The sequence below is a fragment of the Anabrus simplex genome, chromosome 13 (assembly GCF_040414725.1).
Source record: "Anabrus simplex isolate iqAnaSimp1 chromosome 13, ASM4041472v1, whole genome shotgun sequence".
NCBI classification, from domain to species: Eukaryota; Metazoa; Arthropoda; class Insecta; order Orthoptera; family Tettigoniidae; genus Anabrus; species Anabrus simplex.
Genome location: NC_090277.1, coordinates 33,296,203 through 33,317,746, shown reverse-complemented (window position 1 = coordinate 33,317,746; position 21,544 = coordinate 33,296,203).

Genomic DNA, 21,544 nt, shown 5'->3' with positions numbered 1-21,544 from the left:
ATTGATGTGAATAAAGTAATGTTCAATTCTCACCTTATGTGTAATTGCACGCCGCATGCAAGCATTTGTGTACGTGAGACCCGCTGGTAATGACCGTGGAGTCATAACTGATGGTTTGTATTTGACTACGAAATGTGAATGGCCGTTCGAGTTTTATTTTCCCGATACCCTCATTGTGTGCGCGCGAATGTGGTATGCATGTGTGTTTGGATGTGTGGGGCGGAAAAGGATGACATGTCGATCGACCTGTTGTATTTGTCTTTCGAATTCTGCGCCTTGTTTTGTTCTCCGCGCAGAGCTATATATTTATTTATTATTCATGGCCAATGCTCAGCTTGAGTACCCGCCATGTTGGTTTCATATTTGCGCATGGGCGTACCTATTGTATTCTCTGGATCTGTCTTGGCTTTGATTGGTCCATGGAGGCTGTGCTCATTCTCATCTGTCGTTATTCTTATCTGCCTTTTGTTCTCCGGCACGGCTTATTGTTGTGCTGAGGCTTCTCATTGTTAGTTGCCCGTGTAATATGTGGTGCAGTGCCTTGGATATGTGAATCCTGGTAAAACGGGCGACCTGGTTGAATTGTTAACGATGGAAAGGAAGCTGCTGGTAATGTAATAGTGATGTGTTGAGAGGCAGTGAGCATTTTAAATTATGTATCAATATCTTTGAAGACTATTAGCTTGAGTTCACGCCATGTTTCATCTACTGTATGTGAAAAAGAACAAGGTATGCCCATGATTGTTACGATCAATTTCCTTATTTATTTTGTGTGATTTTTCTCTCTTGGATTAAATTTTTCTCCCATATTTATTTTATAAATTCCCTGGTTTAAACCATTTCTTCTTTTATTTCAAATAGATGTAGTCTTTCCCTTGTTACCTGATTAGAAGGGGGGTTTTTCAGCTCAGGGTTATGTCAGCGCCTTGCCCTGTCGGCACGATCCGGGCCTCGAATATTGTACCTCGTGAATATTTCACTAAGGTGTCGTTTGAATCACTGATTTATGTAGTGATAGATGGGGTGGGTGTGGCTCAACAAGCAAAAGGTTTCGAGGGAAGGATATAGAACCTCCCTTTGCTCCCTTACCCCAAAACCGCATGAAGTGCGCAGCTGTTTACCAGGTAACAGGAATTGACCTAGCGGGGCCATTGTATCAAATTACAGGTGAAAAGGTCAGGGTGGTCCTCTATACATGTGCCATTTAAAGAGCCTTAGATCTTGAACTTACAAAATCCCCCAGCACAGATAAATACCTCCTGGCTCTCAGACGGTTTATAGCACGGTGGAGAAGAATCGACACCGTGTACACGGATAATGGCGCTAACTTTGTCGCTATGTATATTATTTTAAAAACTGCGGACTGGAAGATGATAATATCTTTCTGATCAGTACACAAAATTAAATAGAGCTTCAATCCTCCCACTGCTGCCTGGTGGGGAGGATGGTGGGAGGGGTTAGTAGGAACCCTGAAAGAACTTCTGAAAAGAAATCTGTGAAGAGCCACTCTTACCTATGACGAACTTGAAACTGTGCGGTGTTACTGTGAAGCAATCATGAACTCTCGAACTCCCACATACACTGAAGATGAGTTTGAAAACTTGAAGCCTCTGATACCTGCTAACGTAATGCAAGGCATCCCTGGAAGTGAAGTGCCAGACTTAGACAACATTGAGAGCAGGAGTCTAAACAGGAGGTTAAGGTATCTGCAATCATTACGAGTACCGGTACGCCTGCGTCAATGGTTTCGTAATGAATAGCTTGCTCTGTTGCTTCAGAGATGGCAGAGACGACAAGAGCAGCTGAAAGTATGAGATGTAGAGCTAATCGAAACGGATATGAAGAGGACCTACTGGCCACTTGAAGTCGTCTTGTAAGTCTATCCAGAGCAGGATAGGTATAGCCGGGTAGCAAGAGTGAAGACCGCTGAAGGAGAGAAATTGAGACCTGTGCAACGCTTGTACCCCCTGGAGGTTTCCTCAACTGTGATGATCCCAAAATCGTCCAGCAGATGGGACCTATTAAAGTGGACTGTGATGTGCCTCGTGACACCCCAGAAGTGATTAAAACCAGGGCAGGAAGAAACGTTAAAGTCCCTAAAATAATGGACTTATGATGCATAAAGTAGTGTTGAAGTTTTATCACATGCCTAAAATTGCAAGGAGGGAGTGATGTTATAGATATGGTAGGTATGGAACAAAAAAGACTATTCAGTTTACTCTGTGTATGATTTCGTCGCCTTTTCTTTTAGCCGATATGGCCTGTTATTGTTGTTCTGATTAAATAAATAAATGGTTGTGTGATTTGTTTGCTCCATAATTTATGGAATCTCCTGCAGGTGTACTGTGTAATGAAAAGGCCGGCTATTTGGCAAAGCACGTTGCTAGGCTTTCGTCTCCTCTACTTTGTGTAGCGACTCAACCCACAGATTACATTCCCATGTTAAAAGATGCTGCCTATACTGATTGGCAAGAGGAATGGCAACATACTGCTCAAGTCAAAAGACGCTTTTATTATCAATTACAACCACGCATTCTACAGAAATCCTGGTTCACGAGAGGGTCATACTCACGTTGACATATATCTAATATCTTTCGTTTGCACTTTAATTATGCTCCTAAACCCCAATATAATTTCTGATTTCATATGGCTAATTTGCCTAATTGTACGTGTGGTGACAGGATGGAGATGCGGATCACTTGATCGTTCAATGTCCTTTAACCCTGTCTGAACGTTTCAAGCTTCTCCGCAGTCTTGTACGTCTTAAACATCCTTTTCCTACCGGTGTTTCCTGTTTGTTGCATAATCCTACTGCTGATACGATTGACGTGATCAGTGTAGTTCATGATGATTCTAAACTTGCATTATAACACTTTGTACGGGCATACTTATTACTTATAATTTTATACTCCTGCTTCCACTGGTGTTACAGTGTATCCGCCTTGTTTGATTTTTCGATACATACATTGAAGTGCTGTAGGTGTGTGAATGCTGCATTTAAGTTAATAGGTGCTGTTTAGAATGCTCTTTGGCCGTATCGCGAGTGTATTCGCTATAAATTAGTATGTTTGGAGCTAAATAAAGGAGCCCGTTACTACCAGGAAGTAGAAGTCTCCCGTCCCCCTATAGGCACGTACGCCGCGTATTTTCTGTCTTGTGGTCTGAGTGTAATGGTTGGTCGAGGTTGTCCCAGATGACTTATGACTTGAAGTCTCTACTTGACAGTGGATCAAGTCAGTTGTGCCTGTGCAGTACGCAGTGTTCGTTGTGTTGAGTGTTAGTATATCGTGTGGCGAGTAGTGACACATAATTAGTGTGCGGTGTTGAAGTGAGGCCGCACCAGATCCTCCCTTAATGGTGGATCATGAAGAAATCGTGCGTCTCAATGATGCCTCATTACTTTCAAATCCTACAGTGACTTCTCAGCAAGTGCAATAATCTTCCAATTCAACTGACAGTCCTTGTTTACCACCTTCACATTCATAAGAACCGGAGTATTACCCAAAAACATATTACGGCCCGTTTATTGTTTTCGTAGAATCTAATGGTACTAAAATATCAGGCAACTGCATCCTATGGCCTTGGGCCCTATATTCTACGATAATGAGATCCATGTTAAAGGTATCACAAGAAAAGGTCGTAATCGCTTGCAGGTGGAATTTAAATCTGTTACACAAGCCAATGTTTTTTTACGACATTCCCTTCTCTCCACCATTGAGTACAAGGCATATATTCCCAGCTCTGATATTTTTCGCGTTGTTATTATTCGAGGTGTTGATAAAGATTTATTCTATGGTGTCATCCTAAAACACCTCAAATCCACGATACCCGTCAAATCGCCCCAGCGCCTCAAATGCAACTTTTCCAGCCGAGCGGAGTGGAGTATTTACCTACAGGGTATATTAAATTGGTGTTTCGCTTTCTGCATCTCCCTTAGCATTTATCGCTCTATCAGGTTCACTTCCAGGTTCAAACGTTTATTTTTTGCTCCTATCCTCTGTAGCAAATGTAAACGATATGGCCATACTAACAAATTATCAGGCTTGGGTGCCTCGTTGTGAAAACTGTTCTCTTCAATATCTCACATCCGAGTGTTCATAATCGACCAGAAGATGTCTACATTGTCAACGAGCACATTCTACGGGCTCCTTAGAATGTCCAGCGCACAAATATCAAACATCAATTAAGAAGCTTATGAGCAGTGAAAATATTTCTTATTCGGAGGCATCTTCACGATTGCAGCCTCCAGAATTCTACCCCGCACAAAATGCCCATCTTTTCCTCCTCTTTCTGAGGAAGTTACTCCCACGCCTGTTGACAACAGGTGTAAACGTCAATTTACACAAGTCATTTTGCAACCTCCAAGGCCAACTCCCCCTCCTGCTTATGATAGGGCGGGCTACTTAATCTTCTTCGCCCTCCACCTACGCTCCCACTTCAACCCGTTTTCCCACCTCCGCCTGCTGTAGCTACTGGTTCACCCCTTCTTTCTACGTCTCGATCACACGATATTCCACAAACTTTCCCTCCTAACACTTACAATATTAATGTACAACGTCACAGGGCTCACTTGCAGAGCAATATTCAACAACTATTTCTCCAGTTACTTCACCTATTCGGAGAAAAACCGCAAGTCTCCCACGTCCTCTATGAACTCCGCGATAGTTTACACAACATCTTAAACTTCTATGATAAACATACTCCAGTGGATTGCTAGGAGTATAGTTAACAAACAACTTAAATTAAAACTCATTAATGATGATATTATCCAATAGATCATAGCATTACAGGAGACTTGGTTTTTCCCCCCATACTATATTTCATCTCAAAGGCTTTAATATAGAAAGTTGTAATGGTCCCCGTTTCTGTGGTGTGGTCATGCTTATCCATTATCCATTATAAGGTACCCTATCAACTTCTCCATGTAGAATATAGCATTCCTCATACCTATGTTCTCGGTATTACTTACAAAGATCTCATTATTATCAATCTTTATTGCCTATATACATCACGGAATATTAATGGTCCCAGTTTTTTCATCAATTCTATAAGATGACCGAAATTCTTATTCTCGGTGACCTCCACAGCCACTATTCTGCTTGGGGATGTAACTCCGAAACGGCTAAAGACTCTCATCTCCTTGCCGCTACCCAACACCATGATTTGGTTGTCTTAAAATGACGGATCTACCACTCGCTTTACCCCCTTCCCCCAAGGAACTCCTCCTAGTGCGATTGATTTAGCCCTATGTTGACCCGCTATTGCACCTGACATCACATGTCACACTTTGCCTGACACACATACTAATGATCACCTCCACTTATTATTACTAATGGACTAGACCGACCTCATCTGACCCCCGTTTCACCTCCAGGCGTTAGTAATGTCTGCTTCTTGCGCAATTTCGTCTGTCATATATTCACCTCTTTTCTAACTCATCGCATCAACTTAATATCTGACTTTACTCTACCCTACTTAACATCATGCACGATTATATCCATACAAGGCAGTGCCCCGTGCAGCAACCTCATTATTTACGTTGGTGGGATAATGAGTGCTACCAACTGATCCAAAAACGTCGGCGATAGTTTCGCGTATATCGTAAAACGTTAACACCTCATCATTACTTTCTTTATAAAAATCATATAGCCTAAGCGAACCGTATATTCAATTCCAAGCGGTGAGGAACGTGGCAATCTTTGATTTCTTCCTTGGCCACTCATATTCCTGCTTCTCTCCTTTGTAATGCTATACGTACACTAACATGGGTATCACGACATGTATCACCGTCAGTATTCACTACTTCGATGTTAAGTAATTTTCTTACCTTACTTACTCCGGATTACGTTGTACCAGATTTTAACCCCCGTCATTTTTTCGCCATCCTTCAATTTTCCGTATTAATGTCAACCGGCTTTCTATAATAATTTTTGCAAAATACATTCACTCCTCCTCACCGGAACGAACTTTTCTTACTTCCCATTCTCAAACCCATCCACCTTCCTATTTCTCCTTGTAACTTTCGTGGAATCATTTTTGGATCATGCCTCCAGAAAACAGTTTAAAAAATCCTTTTACAGCGACTTACGTGGGCGCTTGAGCATTATGATCTAGTACCGAAAAATCAATACGCGCTTTTTAAAGATCGTAGTGCTCATAACGCTGTAAACACTCTTATTGATACTTTATTAGCCAAACACCGCAAGCATAGCACCCTCGCATTCTTTTTAGGTATAAAAGCAGCTTATGGTTCGGTTCCTCTTAACCTCCTTTGGAACACCCCCACACTAAATGGTCTACTGGTAAGTTTTTTTACGTATTTTTCCAAACCTGCAGTTGCATCATACCCTTATCCTTAAATCAGCTCAATATTCTATTCCTTCTCGTCAAACAGCACATGGACTTCCCCAAGGCGACGTTCTAAGTGGCTTACTATTTGCACTCTACATGAGCGATTTTGAGCAATTAGTTACTCGTTCGTCCCACCTCCTTGCTTTTGCAGACGATTTCATACTTTATTATTCCAATGAAGGCGTTGATAAGTGCCGAGATCATCTGTCTTACCTTATGGGTATCGCACTCACGTGGCTTCACTCACATGGCCTCCAACTTTCTATTACAAAATGTTCTGTCATTATGTTTACCCATAAATGTCGCTATAATTTAGATCCTATTGCTTTTTCTACGTATGAAGTGCCTCTTTTTACTCATCACAAATATCTCGGAGTAATTTTTGATCATAAATTGACATGGAAACAGCATATCTTCCGTCTTCGTACTAAAGCTGAGGTTTTTATTGAATTCTTAAAAACGGTAACTCGTCGGAATTGGGGCGCTGCCAAGTTGTTATATATGGCCACCGTTCGCTCGTATATGGACTATAGTGTGCACGTTAAAGATAGCGCTCCTTTGGCTACCTTAACCCACCTCAATGCAATTCAATTTACGGTTCTGCGAATTTCCTTAGGAGCTCTTACAACCTCGCCTAACTATGCTCTTCTTGTCGAGTCTGGCGAAACTCCGTTATTAATCCGCCGACATTTCCTTGCAACCAAATATATTTTTAAAAGGCTTGCCATAGCGAATCATTCGTTGATCCCAAAATTGCAATTACTATATGAATACTATCAACTCCTCACTTGTCGACGATGTAGTAAGCCGGCGTTATGTTTTGTTTATCAAACCCTTCATAATTCTCGCGATTCGATATTGAGAACTATCCCTGCCCCTCATTATCAATTTTCATTTGCTAGATTATATTTCTTGCCTTCTGTCATCATACCAACTGCTACCCGCATTCATTGGTCTGCCTCCGGTCACTCGGCTATTTAACCGTCCCTGAAGAATATTCGCATATCTCTCGCTGACCGAGGCATAGATATGAATATACGTATGGCTCTAAAATCTCGATGGGATTGGAGCACCTTTCCTTATAGCTAATAGACAAGTAGCTGAACAATATCATTTACTGAATGATTTAGCTATTTATTCCGCAGAACTATTTGTAATATGACAAGCCCTTCTTTATATTCGGCAACATACAATTCATCAAGCTACGATATACACAAACACTCTTAGTGTGCTAAAATCGCTCTCCTCTCGTCACTTCTCCTTCAACTGGCATCGATATAATGTTAAACACCTCCTCTTTACTCTCCACCAATCAGGTGTATCCCTTGCATTGGTCTGGGTCTCCAGTCATATCGGTATATGTGGTAATGAACAAGCAGACTTTTTTTTCCAAACAAGCTACTGCTTAGCAACACCTCACTTCGAATATCCGTTCCTCCCACGGAATACTATCCCATTACCAACGATAGAGCTTTACGTACTTGGAGGGAAGATTGGAACATTTCTGCCTCGTATAAAGGTAAATTTTATTATATTCTACAGCCTTCAATTCCCTCTAAACCACGGTTTATGAAAGGCTCGTATACCGCCGTTACATCAGCAATAATATTCGTTTACGTTTCAACCATGCGCTAACATCCCAATACAAATTCAGATTTCGTCTTACCTACCTACCTACATGTATACCCGCTGCACGATAGGGGGATGCCAATCACGTATTATTTCAATGCCCTTCATATACTTGCGCTCGCCTACTTTTTTACGTCGTCTCACACGTTTGCAGTCTCCATTTCCAACCAGCGTCTCCTGTTTTCTACACAATCGCACTCGCACCGTAATTGCAGCAAATACAGTAGGGATAATACGCGACAGTCTGCAAGATTTCGAGGGACAGCGATTAGAGTTCTGTCTAGCGGAGTGACCTGGAGTTTCTGCTTCTGTCATAAGAGCACATGTACTTGTTTGTGAATTTTTTGGCGGTACTTATGCGTATGCACTAAGTTGACATAAGTAAATAGTAGCGTGTGTCATTCCTTTATACCCCCTCTCAATGCGAGTCGAAAGATATGAGCTGTGTTTGGCTGCAATAACTATGAAGTTCATAAGGATTCGCGGCCTTTCTTGTGTTTCCCCCGTGACAACAAAATGTAAGTAAATATTGTGTTTGCATGTATATTCTTCCAGTTACAAAAATATTTTTATTATACTTCCTAAACTTCTGAACTGCGTGACCCATATTTTAACTGGCTAAAAATATAAAAAGTTTATTTTATAGTATAGTGCACCAGTTAACCTTCAATATCGATGTGTTGCTGTAGGTATGATCTGTGGTTTTATATTTAATTCAGGAAAATGCATATGCATATGTGTGTGGCTGGTTTTATACCAAGTTACCCATTCGGAATGCCGTAATGCGTTGTCAAGCACTGAAGAAAATATGAGTGACTTAAGAAATGTACATATCTTTTTGAAAAAAATATGCTGAAGCAAATTTGGTTTACCCTACCATAATGTAATGACAAGTATTGCTTGTGGGGAAATATGAATGTTTTTGAGACTAAATTTATAGATTTTCTTTCTGTTAGTAGGCTTTAAGTTAAGGGGAAAATTGTCCAACTCGTAAATGTTAATTCATTGAATCATGTGTGTAAGGAATGTGCCAATATTTTTATTGACAAGGGCCTTAGTGTGATGATACAATGTTTTTGAATGAGTGAAAAGACAAATATAGCCGTGAAAGTTCAGGCAGGAATGCTAAAGCTAAAAACGTAATGCACATCTTGATTATATGTCTAATATCAGTCATTAAATAATAACCTGTTAAAAAGGAAGCAAGGCAAGGGAAATGGGAGAAAGTTACACGTTGTTCTACAGTGGAGCTGATAAGAGGGGAAGAAATGGAGTTGGAAATGTAATTGATGAGGAGTTGAAATAGTTGCAGTGTGTGAGGTAAAATGACTGAGTCACAAGTATGAACCTCAAGGCTAACTAACCTATCCCCATGGCACTGCAGTCCTGGGGGGCATTGGCCTGCCGCGTGACCGCTGCTCGGCCCGGGGAATAGTACCGTAACTACCGCAGAAACTTTCCCGGTATATCGTATAGATATCCGGTCAAACTATTGCGAAGGTAATAATTTACTAAATTAAAAACATGATACGCCTGTGAACGTCGATTTAAAAAGAAGTTAAAGAGATTACGCGGTAATTTCACTCGATAATTACGGTACTTAACAGTTTTTGAATTGTTGATTCCGTTTATTCTGATGAGATCAAAGAGTACGCGCTACATACACATGGTAGTTGTGTAACCAAATACAAAATCAGATGATTACCTTATTCCGATAATTTGTAGCCTAAGATCCCGGCATACTTTCCACTGTACTTTGCACCTTCGTTCATACATCGATTAAAAGTTAATAATTGAATTCCTATAGGGCCCATCGTAATAATATTGCAGCTAGCCCCGACGTAGTTTTGACAGAAATTATTGTAGACAACCTCTTATTTTTCGGCATTTAAGGACACTTATATTCTCCGTCCTGCATAGTAGGGAAAATAATAGCAAATTCCTATAACCACATTTCAGTTTAGAACTGTAGTGCAGATACGGTATATTTAGATAGTACAGTATCTTACCTGCTACATTCGTGTGTATCTTTGTGTGCGTATCTATTAGAGCATAGTACTAATAATAATCTGTCTATGCATTTTGCTTTGTTGGTAATCTTTGAGTACAGTAGTTCGTGCAAATTTCAAACTTGCAATTTCAATTTATGTTTGTGCTTAGTAGTGACATACGGTACCAGTACTGTAATTAGGATACGCCTGAACGGAGTTTAAAATTATTGTAGTGTACCGTACAGTACAGTAGTATACGAGTAATATCTTATTAAATGTTAGCATGCTTATTTTATTATTGTAAAATGTTGTAAAATTATTGTGAAATTATTCTAAAATACTTGTGTAGTATAGTAGAGGCATCTGTAGAAACTCTTACTAAAATTCTGCTGTTGTAATTAGGAGGGGCTTAACTGCAGTGTAGAATTGTGTAATTTTTGTGTATTCCTTTCGGTATTCACTAATTAACTGTAGTTTTTATGTGTTAGTGTGTTGTGGGATAAAAATAGAATACGTCTAGGTAGTATTATAGTTGTCGTGTGATCTTTGAGTACTATCCTAGACAATATTTATTTTCGTTAATTTTTTTCCACAAAGCATGTTATTTTACTTTTCCTTTTCTTTTCATTTTGTCCATAAAGAATGGCTAAAGTGTCCAAGTGTAGGAACTGTGGGTGTGGCGAGGCATTGAGGGGTATGAGGGAGGAGTTGGAGAATTTGAGGGAGATAATTGGGATTCTCACAGAAGACAAGAATGAAGGTAGGCCTCCCTCAAAAATTGTACAGGTTACAGCAGGTTTAAAATAGGGATGGGAAGGAAAGCGGGGAAACTGTAGAAGACAAGTGGTCTAATGTTCTATGGGGAAGGAGGTTGCAGGCTAGGAGCTCTATTCGAGATCAGAATTCAGGACAGGTGTCGGTGAGAAATCGGTACGAGCCACTCCAGGGAGAGCAACAGAGGGAAGAAGAGGAACAGGGAACTGTTGCTGAGATGTATGGATGTAGGAGGAAGGGAAAAGGTAGGAAAGAGAAATGTAGAGTAGAGAATAGGAAAAGACAGGTGGAACAGGGTCATGGGAGGGAGAAAAGGGAGGAGGAAGTAGCTTCTGTAGCTATCAGGAAAGATAGGGCTGACCAGGAGGGGAGGGGATCAAAGTAAGTGGGTAGTGTTGAGGCTCTGGTCATAGGGGATTCCATCGTTAGACACGTGGGGAAAGTGTTTGGAGGAAAGGGAACCGGGGTAGAGTGTTTTTCAGGAATGATGTTCAGGCAGATGCTGAGAAAAGTAGAAGAGAAGGAGGAGGGGAAAGAGAAGGTGGTAGTGTTTCACGTTGCTACCAACAACGTAAGGCAAGCTAATATAAGTACCAACATAGGGATCTGGTAAATGAAGCTCGGGTGTAGTTTAAGAGAGCGGAGAATGTTATCAGTGGAATACTGTGTAGGAGGGATACTGACTGGTGGGTGATTGGGGATTTAAGTGAAACTATGGAGTGGGTATGTGGGAAACTGGGAGTGAAATTTCTAGACTCTAATGGGTGGGTAGGAGATAGGGATCTGCGCTCATATGGCCTTCAATTAAACCGCAGTGGTACGTATAATTTAGGAAATTTGCTTAGAGGGGTAATAGGGAGGTACATTCAGGGAAACAGGGTTGTCTAGGGAGCGGTGATGAGGGTACAGAGATCTGGAAGTAAGTAGGGATGACATAAAAATTTTCGTGTTGAACTGTATAAGTATTGTAAAGAAAGGAATAGAATTAAGTAATTTAGTAGATATATATTTACCAGATATTGTAATAGGACTCGAATCATGGCTAAGAAATGATATACTGGATGCAGAAACTTTCTCACGGAACAGGAGTGTGTACCGTAAAGATAGGATAGGAATGATGGTAAGGGGAATATTCATTCCGGTGAAAGAAGAATTTGTAAGCGACGAAAAAGTTAAAGATGGGAAACATGAAATTCTAGGTATAAGGCTCATTTCTAAAGATAATAGGTAACTTGATATATTTGGAGTGTACAGACCGGGAAAGGGTAGCGCAGTCTCGGATTCAGAATTATTTGATAAGATAATCAGCTATGTGGGAAACGACATGGAAAGGAATGTGATAGTAGCGGCAGATCTTAATTTACCAATGTCACTTGGGAAGGAAATGAAAATGACAGAAAGCATGGCCAAAAAATGGCAAGTAAGCTAATATGGGAAGGACAGCTGATTCTGAAAGTGACAGAACCAACTAGAAGGAAAAATATGCTGGACGTGGTGCTGATAAAACCAGATGAGCTCTATTGAGAAACCAAAGTAATAGATGATATTAGTGATCATGAAGCTGTTTTTGCCTTAGTTAAAAATAAATGTGATAGAAAGGAAGCTTTTAAAAGTAGGACTATTAGGTAGTACCATATGGCTGATAAAGCAGGCATGAGGTAATTTTTAGAAAGTAACTGTGATCGGTGGGAAACGGTAAGTAAAAATGTAAACAGACTCTGGGATGGGTTAAAAGAAATTGTTGAGGAATGTGAAAACAGGTTTGTACCTCTGAAGGTGGTAAGGAATTATAAAGACCCACCTTATTACAGTAGAGAAATAAAGAGAGTAAGAAGGAGGTGCAGATTGGAAAGAAATAGAGTTAGAAATGGCTGTGGAAGTAAGGAAAAATTGGAGGAACTTCGTAGGAAATTGAATTTAGAAAAGAAGGCACCTAAGGATAACCTGATGGCAAGCATAACTGGCAGTCATACAAATTTTAGTGAAAAATGGAAGGGTATGTATAGGTACTTTAAGGCAGATACAGGTTCCAAGAAGGACATTCCAGGAATAATTAATGAACAAGGAAAGTGCGTATGTGAGGATCTTCAAAAGGCAGAAGTATTCAGTCAGCAGTATGTAAAGATTGTTGGTTACAAGGAAAATGTCCATATAGAGGAGGTGACTAATGAAAAAAAAGTATTAAAATTTACATATGATAACAATGATATTTACAACAAGATACCAAATTTGAAAACTAGAAAAGCGGCTGGAATTGATAAGATTTCTGGGGATATACTAAAGACAATGGGTTCGGATATAGTACCATATCTGAAGTACTTATTTGATTATTGTTTGGTTGAATGAGCTATACCAAACGAATGGAGATTTGCTATAGTAGCCCCTGTGTATAAAAGAAGATGTGATAGGCATAAAGCTGAAAATTACAGGCCAGTAAGTTTGACATGCGTTGCATGTAAGCATTGGGAAGACATTCTTTCAGATTACATTAGACATGTTTTCGAAATTAATAACTGGTTCGATAGAAGGGAATTCTGTTTTAGGAAAGGTTATTCCACATAAGCTCATCTTGTAGGATTCCAGCAAGATCTAGCAGATATTTTGGATTCTGGAGGTCAAATCGACTGTATCGCGATTGACCCGTTTAAAGCATTTGATAGGGTGGATCATGGGAGACTACTGGCAAAAATGAGTGCAATTGGACTAGACAAAAGAGTGACTGAATGGGTCGCTATAGTTCTAGAAAAGAGATCTCAGAGAATTAGAGTAGGCGAAGCTTTATCTGACCCCGTAATAATTAAGAGGGGAATTCCTCAAGGCAGTATTATTGGAACTTTATATTTCCTTATATATATAAATGATTTGAGTAAAGGAGTGGAATCAGAGGTGAAGCTTTTTGTGGACGATGTTTTTCTGTGTGTGTTGAGTCATCAGTCCATAGACTGGTTTGATGCAGCTTTCCACGCCACCCTATCCTGTGCTAACCTTTTCATTTCTACGTAACTATTGCATCCTACATCTGCTCTAATCTGTTTGTCATATTCACACCTTGGTCTACCCCTACCGTTCTTACCACCTACACTTCCATCAAAAACCAACTGAACAAGTCCTGGGTGTCTTAAGATGTGTCCTATCATTCTATCTCTTCTTCTGGTCAAATTTAGCTAAATCGATCTCCTCTCACCAATTCGATTCAGTATCTCTTCATTCGTGATTCGATCTATCCATCTCACCTTCAGCATTCTTCTGTAACACCACATTTCAAAAGCTTCTATTCTCTTTCTTTCTGAGCTAGTTACCGTCCATGTTTCACTTCCATACAATGCCACGCTCCACACGAAAGTCTTCAAAAACATCTTTCTAATTCCGATATCAATGTTTGAAGTGAGCAAATTTCTTTTCTTAAGAAAGCTCTTCCCTGCTTGTGCTAGTCTGCGTTTTATGTCCTCCTTACTTCTGCCATCGTTAGTTATGTTACTACCCAAGTAACAATATTCATCTACTTCCTGTAAGACTTCGTTTCCTAATCTAATATTTCCTACATCACCTGCCTTCGTTCGACTGCACTCCATTACTTTTGTTTTGGTCTTACTTATTTTCATCTTGTACTCCTTACCCAAGACTACATCCATACCATTCAGCAACTTCTCGAGATCTTCTGCAGTCTCAGATAGAATGACAATATCATCGGCAAATCTCAAGGTTTTGATTTCCTCTCCTTGGACTGTGATTCCCTTTCCAAATTTCTCTTTGATTTCCTTTACTGCCTGTTCTATGTAAACATTGAAAAGGAGAGGGGACAAACTGCAGCCTTGCCTCACTCCTTTCTGGATTGCTGCTTCTTTTTCAAAGCCCTCGATTCTTATCACTGCACACTGATTTTTATACATGCTGTAGATAATTCTTCGTTCTCGGTATCTGATCCCTATCATCTTCAGAATCATAAATATCTTGTTCCAATCAACATTATCGAATGCCTTTTCTAGATCTACGAATGCTATGTACGTGGGCTTGTCCTTCTTGATTCGATCCTCTAAGATCAAACGTAAAGTCAGGATTGCTTCACGTGTTCCTACATTTCTTCTGAAGCCAAATTGATCTTCTCCCAACTCAGCTTCAACTTGTTTCTCCATTCTTCTGTAAATAATACGTGTTAAAATTTTGCAGGCATGAGATACTAAACTAATGGTGCGGTAGTTTTCACACCTGTCAGCACCGGCTTTCTTGGGAATAGGTATAACAACATTCTACCGAAAATCGGATGGGACTTCTACTGTCTCATACATCCTGCACACTAAATGAAATAACCTTACCATGCTGGTTTCTCCTAAGGCAGTCAGTAATTCAGAGGGAATATCATCAATTCCAGGTGCCTTGTTCCTATTTAGGTCACTCACAGCTCTGTCAAACTCTGACCTCAAAATTGGGTCTCCCATTTCATCAGCATCAACAGCCTCTTCATGTTCCAGAACGAAATTATCTATATCGTTACCTTGATACAACTGTTGGATATGCTCCTGCCATCTTTCTGCTTTGTCTTCTTTCCATAGAAGTGGCTTTCCATCTGAGCTCTTAATATTCATGCACCTAGATTTCCTTTCTCCAAAGGTTTCCTTGATTTTCCTGTATGCAGCATCTACCTTTCCCAGGACCGTACAGCCTTCGACATCCTTGCACTTCTCCTTCAGCCATTCTTCTTTAGCTACCTTGCACTTTCTATCCACTTCATTCTTTAATCGCCTGTATTCTTTTCAGCCCTCTTCATTTCTAGAATTCTTGTATTTTCGTCGTTCATCAATCAGGTCTAGTATCTCCTGAGTTATCCACTGATTCTTAGTTGATCTTTCCTTCCTTCCTAACATTTCTTCAGCAGCCCTACTGACTTCACTTTTCATGACTCTCCACTCTTCCTCTATAGTGTTCCCTTCAGCCTTTTCATTTAGTCCTTGTGCAACATGTTCCTTGAAACATCCCTCACACTCTTTCCTTTCAACTTGTCTAGATCCCATCTTTTTGCATTCTTTCCTTTCTTCAATTTCTTCAACTTCAGATGGCATTTCATGACCAACAAGTTGTGGTCAGAGTCCACGTCTGCTCCTGGGAAAGTTTTGCAATCCAACATCTGGTTTCTGAATCTCTGCCTAATCATAATGAAGTCTATTTGATACCTTCCAGTGTCTCAAGGTCTCGTCCTCGTTTGTGGTGTTTGAACCAAGTATTGGCAAGGACTAAATTATGATCAGTGCAGAATTCAACCAGTCGACTTCCTCTTTCGTTCCTTTGTCCCAATCCAAATTCTCCTTCTGTACTACGTTCTCTTCCTTGGCCTACCACTGCATTCCAGTCTCCCATCACAATTAGATTCTCGTCACCTTTTCTGTATAGAAATAAATAAGTTACAAGATTGCGAGCAACTGCAAAATGACCTCGATAATGTTGTGATATGGACAGTAGGCAATGAATGCTATGATGATGAACGGGGTTAAAAATCAGGTTGTGAGTTACACAAATAGCAAAAGTCCTCTGAGTTTTAATTACTGCGTTGATGAGTTGAACGTTCCTTTTGGGGGTCATTGTACGTATCTGGGTATTAATATAAGGAATGATCTTCATTGGGACAATCACATAGATGGGACTGTAAATAAAGGATACAGATCTCTGCACATGGTTATGAGGGTGTTTAGGGAATGTAGCAAGGATGTAAAGGAGAGGGCTTATAAGTCGCTGGTAAGACCCCAACTAGAGTATGGTTCCAGGATTACTTGATTCAAGAACTGTAAAAAATCCAAAGAAAAGCACCTCGATTTGTTCTGGGTGATTTCCGACAAAAGAGTAGCGTTACAAGAATGTTGCAAAGTTTGGGCTGGGAAGATATGGGAGAAAGGAGACGAGCTGTTCGACTGAGTGGTAAGTTCCAAGCTGTCAGCGGAGAAATGGCGTGGAATGACATTAGTAGACTGATAAGCTTGAGTGGCAGCTTAGTGTTCTGTTCTCAGTCCAAGATCATATGCTCCTACTTCCACTGGTGTTTTTTGTCTTTCACTATTCCCTCCTTTGCTGAAGATGAGCTGTGTTCGTTTGAATATGAGATTAGATACGTGTGGAGCGAAGATTTCTTTGTGTCCCCCTACTTCAAGATTAGTGACTGGGTAAAATAAAGGAGAAGAAGATTAGCCTAGTAGAAGATGGAGAAGAAGAAGACTTATGACTTCTATCCATGTATGCGCACTTTTTAGTGATAGATTTTTGTACTGGTTTGAGGAGTAATACTGCCAACTGAATGAAAATGAAATCTGAATTGTATCGATAATAGAATCGATCGATATGAATTTTTCTAAACCTTTATTATCTTACGCCAACAACTGTGTCACACACACAATATATAATACTATATAATATTTCTCTATGCGAAACGTGTTCCTAGCATGAAATCTATAGTTTAGCTACGCTGTGTAAACAACCACAGTACGAGTAGGTAATGTGTACGCCAGATGTCGCATAGTGATCATCAGCGTTCCTTACTTTGTGTTTCAAAGCTTGCCTATACGAATCTCGAAGATAACCGAAGTCGACCTGTTCAAGCACTAGCGTGTAAATCTATCACTAAATAGTGCGCATATAATACACCAGTTAGCTGGAGATAAGTTAATTATACTGGGTATGTATGTATACAGTCGAAGAACAACGCACAGGTTGTAAAGTTTTTAGGAACCATATTCCCTATTTCAGGTTTACTTTCGAAGTGGTTGGCTTGTTGTTATTTGATGTTCTTGTTAGTTTGTTATGTATTGTACATCTCAGACATCTTGCGGCAGCTTGTGCGGGTTTGTTCTGTAGAGTGTGCTGTTTCTGTTAAGATTTTCTTCGTCAGGTCATTGCAGAACGTTTTACACTGTGTCCAAGTCTTTGAACGTACCGGTACTGCTAATAAAGTTGGCCTTTCATTCATTCATTCATTCATTCATTCATTCATTCATTCATTCATTTCTGTTAATTCCAACGAGCCTGCAGGCTCATACATAGGAATTGTACAGGACATTACATACTGGCGGGCACTTACATATCAAAATATAGTTTGTGTATATAAGCACATAAAATATATAAAATATGTACCTCATCAATATGAGGATTACAGAGAATTGTTTCTGACCGTATTTAAATTTGCATAACATAATAATTGCAGGGGTGCCGTACAGGAATAGGTTGCAGAGTATTTACATTTACATGACATAAAAGTTGCAGAGGTACAGGAATAGATTACAGAGTATTTATATTTACACAACATGAAAGTTGCAGAGGTACAAGAATTTATTACAGAGTATTTTCATTTACATAAGAGTTGCAGAAGTACAATAATAGATTTCAGAGAATTTACAATTACATAACATAAGAGTTGCAGAGATACAAGAATTGATTACAGAGTATTTACAAAACATATACATACCACAAGAGTTGCAGGGGTACAAAAATAGATCCGGACAGTTTGCAAGATTGTTTGGGAGAATGACTTACATGACAACCGATATTTTGATTTAAACTGCACTGAACCCTTCCCAAACATAATGCTTGACTTTTTGTTTGAATTTTGCCAAAGTTGTTGTTTTTACCTCCACAGGGATGTTGTTAAATAACTGGATCGCAGAGTACTTCAAGCTGTTTATACCATATTTATAAGATCGAACACTGTATAAGGCAAAGTCATTTGCATGCCTAGTACTATATGGATGGTTGTCAGAATTCAGAGCATATGTAGTGTCATGGTGTATAGATTTATGTTTTATTTTATACATGAGTACAGCTGTATTGAATTCTGTACTCATGCTTAGGGGTGGTATTTTAGCACTTAGATATAGATATTTTATTGGCATTAAGTAGGGAACATTAAGTATATTTCTAACAGCTCTATTTTGTACTACCATTAGCTCAGTCAAGTCAGACTTCTTACAGCGCATCCAGATTACATTCAAATATTGTAGGTGACTATGAACTAAAGAGTAGTAGATCTGTTTTAGATGATGATGTGGGATAAGATAACTAAGTTTCTTTAAAATTCCTGCAACAGGTGTGATCTTTTTAGTAATGTATTCAACATGGTCTGTCCAGTTCAAGTTCCTATCAGTTACCAACCCAAGATATTTGACAGTACTAACTTGTTTTATTTCAGTATTCTGCATATATATTTTACTGTGTGGGATTTCATTCTGACCTTGTTTTATCATTATCATATAATTAGTCTTTTGCACATTAATTGTTAATTTGTTTGCTTGAAACCAAATGCACCGATTATTGAGGTCTTCCTGCATATCCTTAACAACTGAGTCTATATTGCAACCAGTATAGAACATGTTTGTGTCGTCGGCATATAGTGTGATACGTCCTTTCAAACGGCAAGTTGCAATGTTGTTGATGTAGATTAGAAAGAGTGTCGGCCCTAATACCGACCCCTGTGGAACACCATGGGTTACCCTGATTTCTGAGCTCCTACAGTTATTCAGCACTACATACTGTTTTCTGTCAGAAAGATAATTATCAAACCACTTCAAAGCAACACCACGAACTCCTGCTCTCTCTAATTTAGCTAACAGTCTTTCAAGGTCCACTGTATCAAAGGCCTTCTTTAGATCTATAAACAACCCACCAGCAAAATTATTAAAATCTATTGACTCTTCCAGCAGATTTATGAGAGCTACGGTTGCTATTTCAGTGTTAGAGTTCTCACGAAAACCATATTGTGCACTGTAAAAGAAATTATTTTTGTTTAAAAAGTGAGAAGTCTCTTTTTAACAATAGTTTCTAATATTTTGGATATCATGGAGAGAATACAGATAGGCCTATAGTTACTAGTATTCCTCCCATCCCCACCCTTGAAGACTGAAACTACTGTAGCTACTTTTAGCTCACTAGGTAATGTACCAGACGCCAAGGATTCGTTAATGATCTCCGTTAGCATCCCGCTTAAAGAATCCTGGAATTCTTTTAGAAAGTTGGCAGTTATACCATCCTGCCCACAGCTACTTTTGTTTTTTAGATTTGATATTATAGATCTTACTTCTCTTTTATCTGTTGGATATATGTAAAATGAGTTGAAGTAACTAGGAACCCCAAGTGTATCAGTGCTCTGGGGAGGGATTGCGGAAGCCAGGGTTTTAGCAATATTTGAAAAATATAAATTTTATGATTCACATATTTCCTGACTGTCTGTAATCATCTTGTTATCTATTTCTAGAGATGTACAATTATCGCCTTTTGTTGTTTTTCTGTTATATAAGGTTTTGTTGATTATTTTCCACATTTTCTTTGAGTTCTTGTTATGAATTCTAAATTTTTCAGAGTAATATTTGTTTTTTAAGCTCCTTTTTAAATTTGTTACATTGTTCATACACTTGCGATATTCCTGGCTGCGAGTGATGTTATTCTTTAGGGTGGGATTTTTAAGTTTCGCATGTGAAATGTCACGTCGCTTAATAAGGCTGAGAAGTTCAGAAGACATCCATGGCGAGCTACTGGTTCTCTGTGTTCGATGACTTTGTGCTTTCTGTCTTTGTGTACTTAGCGGTAGTTCGTCAATAAAGGAATTATATATTATGTCAATCCTACTAGTAGGGTTGTTCACGACTTTTCTGTTATGTTCAGTGATATTACTACTTTCAGGTCTATCATCTTTTCGATCTACGTTAGTTGCTTTCGGCCTTTTCAGTTCAAACGATTGTGATGGAGAATTAGAATTTGGCAAAAGAATATCAAATATTAATATATTATGGTCACTTATATAGCTACCAACATTTGATAAATAATAATATATTTCAGAATTATTTATAGACACATGATCTATTAAAGTGCTTGTGGTATCACATACTCGTGTTGGATATTACATTACTGCATTGCTTGAAATCATAGCAAGAAAGCAGGTTCATGTATTTTCTTTTTAGTTGGTCACTAGTTAAGATATCACTATTCGTGTCACCCAAAAATAGGCATAAATTCTTAGTTGTTTTACTTAGAAACTTTTCAAGGAATGTTAGAAATGGTGTGGCATTTTTCCTATTTGGGTTATATGCTGCAATTAAATCAACACTTTTATATTTACTATTACTAAATTTATCTCTATAAATTTCAACCCATATCAAGCTATGATAAAGTTCAAAATTCATTTTCACATTTACTTTCCAACAGTGCAAAATGTAAATACCTAAGCCACCTCCAGTTTTGCTCTGTCTGTGTGAAAAGACGCTTCTATAATTTGGCATATTATAGTATTTTGACTCCTCACTTTTTACCCAGGTTTCTGTCACAACCAATATATCTACCTGACCTATAATGTGCAACAGAATTTCTATTTCCTCAAGTTTGTTTCGGATACTCCTGCTGTTTAGGTACAAGCACCTGACCGCACAGTAAGGTTTTGACGTACCAGTAGAGCTGTTTACGTCCAGGTGTGAAGCAACTGTATATGAACTGATGTTCTGTAAAACAAAATTATTTATGGAACCGTATTGAATTTCATAACAGCCTAATGGAAAAATGGAATATTTGTTGTAACACTTATGTACTGCCATTAACGTGTGTTGGTATGATATTTTGGCTGTGCCGTTACACTTGTGTCTTCGCTCTGCAACTTTCTAATATCATCAATGGTCCTAATTCACACTGATCGATGGTTTTCAGTCCTTCTTACATAGATTTTGCAGTCCTTGGTCCAAATATATTTATATCCATATTGCCGTAGATCCCTGGCCATCTTGTGGAGATATTTATTCCCCGATGTCGGATGTTCATTGATATATACAGCTCGGTTAGCT